This window comes from Aegilops tauschii, chromosome 3 (genome assembly GCF_002575655.3).
Source record: "Aegilops tauschii subsp. strangulata cultivar AL8/78 chromosome 3, Aet v6.0, whole genome shotgun sequence".
Classification (NCBI taxonomy): domain Eukaryota; kingdom Viridiplantae; phylum Streptophyta; class Magnoliopsida; order Poales; family Poaceae; genus Aegilops; species Aegilops tauschii.
Window position 1 is genome coordinate 484953083 of NC_053037.3, and position 12195 is coordinate 484965277.

The following is a 12195-nucleotide window of genomic DNA, read 5'->3' on the forward strand; positions in this document are numbered from 1 at the left end:
ATGCTTGATAATACTGTGCCATTAGGTGAATTTCTTGATGAACAACTTGCTAGGGTTAGAGAGAATGAAATTATTGGAACTGATAATATTTATGAAAGTGATGATGAAGATTCTCCCCCTAGATATGAATTGCCTGATGTACCTGAGGGTTATGTTATGGATGAAGAAACTGCTAGAGATTTTTATGCTTGCAAAGATAGATATGATATTAAGAAACTGTTAGCCAAACTGAAAGAAAAATCTCTGAATGCTAGAATGAAATATGACCCTACTTTTGCTACTTCACCTATCTGTATTTCTGATAAGGATTATGATTTCTCTGTCGATCCTGAGTTAATTACTTTGGTTGAATCTGATCCTTTTTATGGCTATGAATCTGAAACTGTTGTGGCACATCTTATTAAATTAAATGATATAGCCACCCTATTCACTCATGAGGAAAAAAAACCGTTACTATTATATCCTTAAGTTATTTCCGTTCTCATTAAAGGGTGATGCTAAAACATGGTTTAATTCTCTTGCTCCTGGTTGTGTGCGTAGTCCCCAGGATATGATTTACTACTTCTCTGCTAAATATTTCCCCTCTCATAAGAAACAAGCTGCCTTAAGGGAAATATATAATTTTGTGCAAATTGAAGAGGAGAGTCTCCCACAAGCTTGGGGGAGGCTTCTCCGATTACTCAATGCTTTGCCAGATCATCCTCTCAAGAAAAATGAAATACTTGATATCTTTTATAATGGACTAACCGATGCTTCCAGAGACCACCTGGATAGTTTCGCTGGTTGTGTTTTCAGGGAAAGAACTATTGAGCAAGCTGAATTGCTATTGAATAATATATTGAGTAATGATAATGATTGGACACTTCCTGAACCAACTCCTAAGCCAACTCCGAAGAAAAGGGGTATTCTATTTCTCAGTCCTGAAGATATGCAAGATGCAAAGAAATCTATGAAAGAAAAGGGTATTAAAGCTGAAGATGTCAAGAATTTACCACCTATTGAATAAATACATGGTCTTGATAACCCGACACAGGTAGTAAAGGTAAATTCTCTCTATAGATTTGATGAAGGTGATATCCCTCGTTATAAGTCTGCTAGCCAATGCTTAGATGAGTTTGATAATTTTATTGTTAAACAAGAAAACTTCAATGCTTATGTTGGTAGACAAATGAAACGTAATGCTTATATGATTGAACACTTGAGTGATTATATGTCTAGAGTTAAAGGTGAACTTAAACTTATTAGTAAACATGCTTCTATGGTTACCACTCAAGTAGAACAAGTGCTTAAAGCTCAGAATGCTTTGCTCAATGAATTAAAAAAAATGATAATGCTTTTAGATTTGTGACTAGAGGGGGTAGAATGACTCAGGAACTTTTGTATCCTGAGGGACACCCTAAGAGAATTGAGCAAGATTCTCAGAGAACTAATATTGAGTACCTAGTTCCTCTAAGAAGAAGAAAAAGAAAAATGATAGGACTTTGCATGCTTCTAGTGAACCTGTTGTTGACACGCTTGAGAATCACAATGATATTTCTATTTCTGATGCTGAAACACAATCTGGTAATGAACATGAACCTAGTGATAATACTAATGATGATGTTCATGTTGATGCTCAACCTAGCAATAACGATGATGTAGAGATTGAACCTGCTGTTGATCTTGATAACCCACAATCAAAGAATCAACATTATGATAAGAGAGACTTTGTTGCTAGGAAGCACGGTTTTGAATTTCCTCTTCCTACTGTCAAGAATAAATATGATATTCTTATTATTGGGGACGTGCATATCCCCGTGGAGGTAACTTAGTGTTATTCGAAAATTCTCCGGTTTCATGCAATTCAGAAAGAGTTTGTTAACAAGACTTGATCAACCTTGTTAGTGGATTCCTTTTGATGAGCATGAGATGGATGAAGTTAGAAAGCACAACTCTCTGTACCCTCCTTTTACTTTCTGTTATTTAGATTAAATAAATCAAAAATAGTATTTTCTATGTGTTTTTTGAATTATCCTTGCAATAAAAAAACCCTGAAAATAAAAGTTCTCCAAACGTCCCGAAAATGAAATATGAATTTTTGTAGAATATTTAAGAATGTCTGGCACTGAGAACACACCAGAGGGGGCCACCACCTGGCCACGAGGGTCCAGGGCGCGCCCACCCCCCTGGGGCGCGCCCCTGCCTCATGGGCCCCACGTGGACCCCCTCCACTTATTCCTGCACCCACTCACTTCTTCTTCCTCGAGAGAAAATCCTCCCATAGCTCAAACCCGTGTTCTAGCTCATCTTGCTACCATTTTCGATGTCCTTGCTCAAAGCTCCATTCACAAAACTATTTTGGGGGATTGTTCTTCAGTATGTGACTCCTCCAATTGTCCAATTAGTTTTTGTTCTAGTGCTTTATCTATTGAAATTTTTTGCTGCTTAGGTGACCCTATTCTTGAGCTTGCATGTCAAATTTATATGGTCCAAAGTAGTTTTAACGCATGATACAGCCTCTAGGCACTTGTGGGAGTAGTTGCTATCAATCTTGTTGAGTTCGGTTCACTTTTATTTTGAGTCACTAAATATTTCAGAAAATTTCAGAGGGAGAAAATGTTGAAGAGATTGTTGAGAGGTTCTTCGAGCTAAAGCTCGAAGGATAAGCAAAATGAAGAGAACAAAAAACCCAAATACAATCTTCCTCGCACCGCGGAGGTTCAGCCGTGTGAATGGCCTTGTGATGAGTTCTTGAGAGCCGCCAGAATTTATGATGATTTTTATCACTTGGCTGAGAATGCAGGCCTCACCGGCTTCCTCCATGACCAGTGCGAACAGTATCTCCTACTCACTAATATTTTCGTGCAAAATTTTTATTTTCATGCTAAGAAATCACCACCTTCAGTGGAGTTTCATTTATATGATGATGTTAAGGAGATGTCACTCCGTGATTTTTGTCAGGTCTGTAAGATACCCTTTGTAGGCAGCATCGAGGAACCACACCGTAATGATGTGGAGGAATTTATTGATAAAATTGCTGTAGGGGAAACGAGGAAAGTTTCAGATGCTAGAACTACTAGTATACATTTTCCTGTTCTACGATGCTTGATTGGTCGCGGGAACAATGGAAATCTTAGTGCTCCTGATATTGTTATTTTGCGCCATGCATTGTTTCATGATACAACTTTCAGTTTAGGCGCTATTATTGCTAAACGATTAAGTCTGAACCGTACAAAGGGCCCCATCTTCGGTGGCATCTTTGCTTCGCGCCTTGCTGCACACTTTGAGATACCTATTAGGCATTATGAGAAAGAGGAAAAGTTGTTGCCCCTTGTTTTTCTAGATTATAAGAGTATGGTAGCACATGACTTTATTGTTAAAAATAAGAAGAAACTGCTTAAGTATAGTTTGATATTTGGTAAAACTCACTGTGAGGTTATTACCTTGCCTGCACCCTCTTTGTTTAATATACTTTCAGGCACGTACCTCATCTTGCCAGAGGCCATCTATGCATACTGGAGTCTGACACAAGTTCCAGAGCCTGAGCCTGAGCCACCACTTGACCCTTATCGACAGTCTGTTTATCAGTGGGATCCGGAGGAGATCGCCAACCAGTGGCACCCAGAGGACACTCCTCCGTACACTGGAGAGAGTAGCTTCGATCCGTGGCCCTAGAGCAACTTAGGCCAAAAGCCTAAGCTTGGGGGAGTACGTATTTTTCACCAATATTCCATTCATGTTCACACACTCATGCCAGTTGTCGGTGCTCATACTTTTTCATTGTACTATCCATGCTAGTTTATTTTCTAAACCTTCTTCTTGTGTGTTTGAAAAACCTTAAGAAAGACCAAAAAAATTAGTTGTAGCTTTTAGCTAGCTTACTTTCCATGCCTGTAGTAGTAGTAATTAAAAGAAAACCCAAAAATATTTCGTGTTCTTCTTTTGCTTGTTGGGAGCTTTCCCGTATAAATAGTTATATTTCCTTTCTTTTCTTTGGGGGCCGAGAGGAGAAGGCCATGATGAAAATGTTGAAGTGGCTCTTATATGCATTATTGTTGATTTAACAAAGAGCCCATATTACCTTGTCTTCTCCTGTGTATTAAATTCTTGCAGATTCCAGCTTAATCCAATGCACGTGCACTATTATTATTATCCACACCGTTCGGTCGGGCCAGTGAAAGGCAATAATGATGATATATGATGGACTGATTGAAATGAGAAAAGTTGGTATGAACTCGACCTATCTTGTTTTTGTAAATATGATTAGTTCATCGTTCCTGATTTAGCCTATTATGAATGAAACATTTTTGCAATGAAAATTAGAGATTATAGTTGCTCATGCCATGCTTAATTAGCTAGGAGTTTATAATGGTTTACCTTGTGTGCCAACCTGCTATTAAAATGGTTGTGATGTGGTATGACAGGATGGTATCCTCCTTTGAACGATTCGAGTGGCTTGACTTGGCACATGTTCATGCATGTAGTTGAAACAAAATCAACATTAGCCTCCACGATATTTATGTTCATGGTGAATTATATCCTACTCATGCTTGCACCCAGTGTTGATTAATTTTAATACATGTTCATGACAGTTGTCGCTCTCTAGTTGGTCGCTTCCCAGTCTCTTTCTAGCCTTCACTTGTATTAAGTGGGAATACTGCTTGTGCATCCGCTTCCATAAACCCCAAAGTTATTCCATATGAGTCCACCATACCTTCCTATGTGCGGTATTTACCTGCCGTTCCAAGTAAATTTGTATGTGCCAAACTCTAAACCTTCAAATGAAATTCTGTTTTGTATGCTCGAATAGATCATGTATCAACTAGGGCTGTCTATATCTTCCATGCTAGGTGGGTTATTCTCACGATGAGTGGACTCCGCTCACCATTCACGAGAAAATGGCCGGTAACCGGGATGCCCAGTCCCATGCTCAAATCAAAATAATTACAAACAAAACTCCCCCAGGACTGTTGTTAGTTGGAGGCACCCGTCTTTTTGGACAAGCCATGGATTGATGTTTGTTGGTGGTGGGGGAGTATAAACTTTACCATTCTGTTTGGGAACCGCCTATAATGTGTGTAGCATGGAAGATATCGAGATCTCTTGGTTGTTATGTTGACAATGAAAGTATGCCACTCAAAATATTATTTATCTCTATTTCAAAACTCGAGCTCTGGCACCTCTACAAATCCCTGCTTCCCTCTACGAAGGGCCTATCTATTTACTTTTATGTTGAGTAATCATCCTCTTATTAAAAAGGACCAGTTGGAGAGCACCGTTGTCATTTGCATGCATTACTATTAATTTACATTGAGTATGACTATGACTGGATCTCTTTTACCATGAATTACAATGTCTAGTCAGTACTTGATCTTCACAGGTGCTCTGCATTTATGTTTTGCGGTCTAAGAAAGGGCTAGCGAGATACCATCTTGTTATATCATATTATGATTGTTTTGAGAAAGTGTTGTCATCCGAGATTTATTATTATTGCTCGCTAGTTGATTATGCCATTGATATGAGTAAACATGAGACCTAAGTGTTATTGTGAATATGGTTAGTTCATAATCTTTGTTGAAAACTTGAATGCTGGCTTTACATATTTACAACAACAAGAGCAAACAGAGTTTGTAAAAGTTTTTCTTTATCACTTTCAGTTTGTCAACTGAATTGCTTGAGGACAAGCAAAGGTTTAAGCTTGGGGGAGTTGATACGTCTCCAACGTATCTACTTTTCCAAACACGTTTGCCCTTGTTTTGGACTCTAACTTGCATGATTTGAATGGAACTAACCCGGACTGACGCTATTTTCAGCAGAATTGCCATGGTGTTATTTTTGTGCAGAAATAAAAGTTCTCAGAATGACCTGAAACATCACGGAGAATATTATTGGAATTAATAATAAATACTGGCGAAAGAATCAACACCAGGGGGCCACCCTGTCCACGAGGGTGGAGGGCGCGCCCCCTGCCTCGTGGGCCCCCTGAGGCTCCACCGACGTCAACTCCAACTCTATATATTCACGTTCGAGGAGAAAAAAATCAGAGAGAAGGACTCATCACGTTTTTTGATACAGAGCCGCCGCCAAGCCCTAATCTCTCTCGAAAGGGCTGATCTGGAGTCCGGTCGGGGCTCCGGAGAGGGGAATCCGTCGCCGTCGTCATCATCAACCTTCCTCCATCACCAACTTCATGATGCTCACCGCCGTGCATGAGTAATTCCATCGTGGGCTTGCTGGACGGTGATGGGTTGGATGAGATTTATCATGTAATCGAGTTAGTTTTGTTAGGGTTGGATCCCTAGTATCCATTATGTTCCGAGATTGATGTTGCTATGACTTTGCTATGCTTAATGCGTGTCACTAGGGCCCGAGTGCCATGATTTCAGATCTGAACCTATTATGTTTTCATGAATATATGTGAGTTCTTGATCCTATTCTGAAAGTCAATAGTCACCTACTATGTGTTATGATCCGGTAACATCGAAGTGACAATAATCGGGACCACTCCCGGTGATGATCATAGTTTGAGGAGTTCATGTATTCACTAAGTGTTAATTCTTTGGTCCGGTACTCTATTAAAAGGAGGCCTTAATATCCCTTAGTTTCCAATAGTACCCCGCTGCCACGGGAGGCTAGGACAAAAGATGACATGCAAGTTCTTTTCCATAAGCACGTATGACTATATTCAGAATACATGCCTACATTACATTGATGAACTGGAGCTAGTTCTGTGTCACCCTAGGTTATAAATGTTGCATGAGGAATCACATCCGACATAATTATCCATCATTGATCCATTGCCTACGAGCTTTTCACATATTGATCTTTGCTTAGTTACTTTTCCGTTGCCACTGTTACGATTGCTACAAAAATACTACTGTTACTTTCGTCACTGTTACCGTTAGTTCCATACTACTTTGCTACTAAATACTTTGCTGCAGATATTAAGTCTTCCAGGTGTGGTTGAATTGACAACTCAGCTGCTAATACTTGAGAATATTCTTTGGCTCCCCTTGTGTCGAATCAATAAATTTGGGTTGAATACTCTACCCTCGAAAACTGTTGCAGTCCTCTATACTTGTGGGTTATCACCTAACCCTAAACAGTACAACTAACGACAATGACTTCGCTTGCATACATATGAACAAATATGATCGATCATCTATGAACAATAAAAACATCATATGATATATGAACAAAAAAAATCACATCTATGAACAAAAAAATTCATATGATCATATATATATGCAGAAAAAAACATCATATATGACGCTGAACAAAAAATCATCATATATGCATACATATATATTCATACATCAACATTACATCAACATACATCAACATATATGCAAAAAACATCATATATATATGCAGAAAAAAACATATATGCGGGGGCCACGGCGGCCACGTCCACGGCGGTGGCGGCGGGGGGGGGGGGGGGGAGGGCAGGGGCACGGGGGCTCACTGGGGGCGGCGTCGGCGATGGCGAGGTCGGGGCCGCGCTGAGGCAGAGGCGGCGCGCGCGGGGCACGGTAGGGGCCGGCGCAGGGAGCCGACGGCGAGGTCGGGAAGGCTGTCGGCGATGGCGAGGTCGCGGAGGCATCGGTGATGGCGACGGCGACGACGACGGCGACGAGGAGCGGGCGGCGACGGGGGCGGCGACAGCGACGAGGAGCGGGCGGCGTCGGGGCGCAGGGGAGTTGGCGATGGCAACGAGGCGTGGGCGGCGGACGGCGTCGGCGAGGGCTCGGGGGCGGGGCACGGGCGACGGTGACGGCTCGGGCAACCTGGTGGCGTCGATGAGCTCGGCGTCGTCAGGGGGCAAATGGTCGATGAAACTCAAAATTTTCACAGGACCTGCTTATATACACGAAGCATTGGTCCCGGTTCGTGGCACCAACAAGGACCAATGCCCCCCTTTAGTCCCGGTTGGTGCCACGAACCGGGACCAAAGGTCTCTTTTCAGCAGCCCAATGGGCGGGAATCAGGGACCTTTTGTCCCGGTTGTTGGCACCAACCAGGATAAATGGCCTTGTGCTGCCCGCGTCGCGGCCAAAAGTTTAGTCCCACCTCGCTAGTTGAGAGAGCTCGAGAGTGGTTTATAAGCGCTGTTGCGCCCACCCTCTCGAGCTCCTCTCAACTGCAGGCTTTCGGGCCTAATCTGTCACTATGTGCGTATGGGCCTACTGGGCCTGCTGCGGGCCTGAATCCTGGCCCATGGTTGGGTTTCTAGTCGTATTCACGCCGTGGTGGCCCAATAGGTGGCACTTTTTTTAACTTATTTTTCTTTGTTGCTTTATTTTTTTATTTTGTTTCTACTTAAAACAAAATACTTACTGTTGCTATTTTTATTTATTGTATTAAAGTTTATTTATTTTACTTTATTAAAGTTTATTTTCTCTCTACTTATTTATTTTATTAAAGTTTATTTTATCTTATTTTATTTTGTTTCTACTTATTTATTTTATTTTATTTTATTTTTTTGTGTTTCTACTTATTTATTAAATTTATTTTGTTTCTACTTATTTATTTTATTTTGTTTCTACTTATTTATTTTATTTTTATTTTTTATTTTTTATTTATTTTATGAAAATTCTTTTTTGCTTTTAATGTTTTGAACAGAAAATACTTTGATAATTTTAGTTGCATAAATTTTATATAATTTTATTTTCAATAATACTAGAGGTTTATAAAAGCTTTTTAGTTGATTCCTTTAGCTAATAGGGTTTCATTAAAGTTTTCTTGTTCATTCTTTTTTCTATTAGAGTTTCATTAAAGTTTTCTAGTTCATTCTTTTAGTTTATTATTTTTGCTATTAGAGTTTCATAAAAGTTTTCGAGATCATTCTTTTTTATATTAGTTCATTCTTTGAGCTAAATGACCCTGAAATTGAAAAGCACTTCAGATGAACTCTGAAGAGGTTGAAAGTTGTCATGGTATCATCATTTCACCCACATAGCATGTGCTAAAAAGTTGAGAGGGTTACGACAAAAACTGGATGCACTTCGTGTACAAAACGGACAATCTCTTTCGAAGTATCAGGGTTTCAGACGAAAGCTCATGTGTTACAAAGGGATTTCATTTTTTTGAACTTATTTGAACTCCAGAATTTTTGTGTGTTAAAAATGCACCATTCAAAGTCACATCATCAATTTTCAACCCTTTCTGACTTCATTTGTTATTTTTCATGCATTTACTGATTTTTTTTGAGCTATATGACCCTGAAAATGAAAGCACTACAAATGAACTCTGAAAAGGTTGAAAGTTGGCATGGTATCATCATTTCACCCACATAGCATGTGCTAAAAACTTGAGAGGGTTACAGCAAAAACTGGATGCACTTCGTGTACAAAACGGACAATCTCTTTCGAAGTATCAGGGTTTCATATGGAAACTCGTCTGTTACATGGATATTCTAGATCAAAGGCATCATCATAATAGTTGTGGAGAGAAAGTCTTCACTTTTTCTTCGTTTGTGTCCTTAGCTTATTGCGCCGTAACCATGGATAATCTTCATCGTTTAACAGGGTGCTTGGGTCAACCTTGACTTTGAAGGGAGGAATTTCATGAAACTTTTCATAATCTTCAGACATGTCTGTCTTGCCCTCCACTCCCACGATGTCTCTTTTTCCTGAAAGAACTATGTGGCGCTTTGGCCCATCGTATGATGTGTTCGCTTCCTTATCTTATCTTTTTGTCGGTTTGGTAGACATGTCCTTCACATAGAAAACCTGCGCCACATCATTGGCTAGGACGAATGATTCGTCTGTGTACCCAAGATTGTTCAAATCCACTGTTGTCATTCCGTACTGTGGGTCTACCTGTACCCCACCTCCTGACAGATTGACCCATTTGCACTTAAACAAAGGGACCTTAAAATCATGTCCGTAGTCAAGTTCCCATATGTCCACTATGTAACCATAATATGTGTCCTTTCCCCTCTTGGTTGCTGCATCAAAGCAGACACCGCTGTTTTGGTTGGTGCTCTTTTGATCTTGGGCGATCATGTAAAATGTATTCCCATTTATCTCGTATCCTTTGTAAGTCAGTACAGTCGAAGATGGTCCCCTGGACAACGAGTACAGCTCATCACAAACAGTGTTGTCACCTCTGAGACGTGTTTCCAACCAACTGCTGAAAGTCCTGATGTGTTTACATGTGATCCAGTCGTCACACTGCTCCGGGTGTTTGATGCGCAGACTGTTCTTGTGTTCATCGACATACGGGGTCACCAAGGTAGAGTTCTGTAGAACTGTGTAGTGTGCTTGAGACCAAGAATGCTCGTCCCTGCATATTATTGAGTCCCCTCCTAGCGTTCCTTTTCCAGGCAGTCTCCCCTCATATCGCGATTGAGGGAGACCAATCTTCTTAAGGCCAGGATTGAAGTCAACACAAAACCCAATGACATCCTCTGTTTGATGGCCCATGGAGATGCTTCCTTCTGGCCTAGCATGGTTACAGACATATTTCTTTAGGACTCCCATGAACCTCTCAAAGGGGAACATATTGTGTAGAAATATGGGGCCCAGAACGACAATCTCGTCAACTAGATGAACTAGGACGCGCGTCATGATATTGAAGAAGGATGGTGGGAACACCAGCTCGAAACTGACAAGACATTGGGCCACATCACTCCTTAGCCTTGGTATGATTTCTGGATCGATCACCTTCTGAGAGATTGCATTGAGGAATGCACATAGCTTCATAATGGCTAATCAAATGTTTTCCGGTAGAAGCCCCCTCAATGCAACCGGAAGCAGTTGCGTCATAATCACGTGGCAGTCATGAGAATTTAGGTTCTGGAACTTTTTCTCTGGCATATTTATTATTCCCTTTATATTCGACGAGAAGCCAGACGGGACCTTCATACTGAGCAGGCATTCAAAGAAGATTTCCTTCTCTTCTTTGGTAAGAGCGTAGCTGGCAGGACCTTCATACTTCTTTGGAGGCATGCCGTCTTTTTCGTGCAAACGTTGCAGGTCCTCCCGTGCCTCCGGTGTATCTTTTGTCTTCCCATACACGCCCAAGAAGCCTAGCAGGTTCACGCAAAGGTTTTTTCGTCACGTGCATCACGTTGATTGAAGAGCGGACCTCTAGGTCTTTCCAGTAGGGTAGGTCCCAAAATATAGATTTCTTCTTCCACATGGGTGCGCGTCCCTCAGCGTCATTTGGAACAGATAGTCCACCGGGACCCTTTCCAAAGATTACGTGTAAATCATTGACCATAGAAAGTACGTGATCACCGGTACGCATGGCGGGCTTCTTCCGGTGATCTGCCTCGCCTTTGAAATGCTTGCCTTTCTTTCGACATTGATGGTTGGTAGGAAGAAATCGATGATGCCCCAGGTACACATTCTTCCTGCATTTGTCCAGGTATATACTTTTGGTGTCAGCTAAACAGTGCGTGCATGTGTGGTATCCCTTGTTTGTCTGTCCTAAAAGGTTACTGAGAGTAGGCCAATCGTTGATGGTTACAAACAGCAACGCATGCAGGTTAAATTCCTCCTATTTATGCTTATCCCACACACGTACACCGTTTCCATTCCACAGCTGTAAATGTTTTTCAACTAATGGCCTTAGGTACACATCAATGTCGTTGCCGGGTTGCTGAGGGCCTTGGATGAGAACTGGCATCATAATGAACTTCCGCTTCATGCACATCCAAGGAGGAAGGTTATACATACATAGAGTCACGGGCCAGGTGCTGTGATTGTTGCTCTGCTCCCCAAAAGGATTAATTCCATCCGCGCTTAAACCAAACCATACGTTCCTTGGGTCACCTGCAAACTCAGCCTGGTACTTCCTCTCAATTTTTCTCCACTGTGACCCGTCAGCGGGTGCTCTCAACTTCTCGTCTTTCTTACGGTCCTCTCTGTGCCATCGCATCAACTTGGCATGCTCTTCGTTTCTGAACAGACGTTTCAACCGTGGCTTTATAGGAGCGAACCACATCACCTTGGCAGGAACCCTCTTCCTGGGGGGCTCGCCATTATCATCACCAGGGTCATCTTGTCTGATCTTATACCGCAATGCACCGCATACCGGGCATGCGTTCAAATCCTCGTACGCACCGCGGTAGAGGATGCAGTCATTAGGGCATGCATGTATCTTCTGCACCTCCAATCCTAGAGGGCATACGACCTTCTTTGTTGCGTACGTATTGTCGGGCAATTCGTTATCCTTTGGAAGCTTCTTCTTCAATATTTCCAGTAGCTT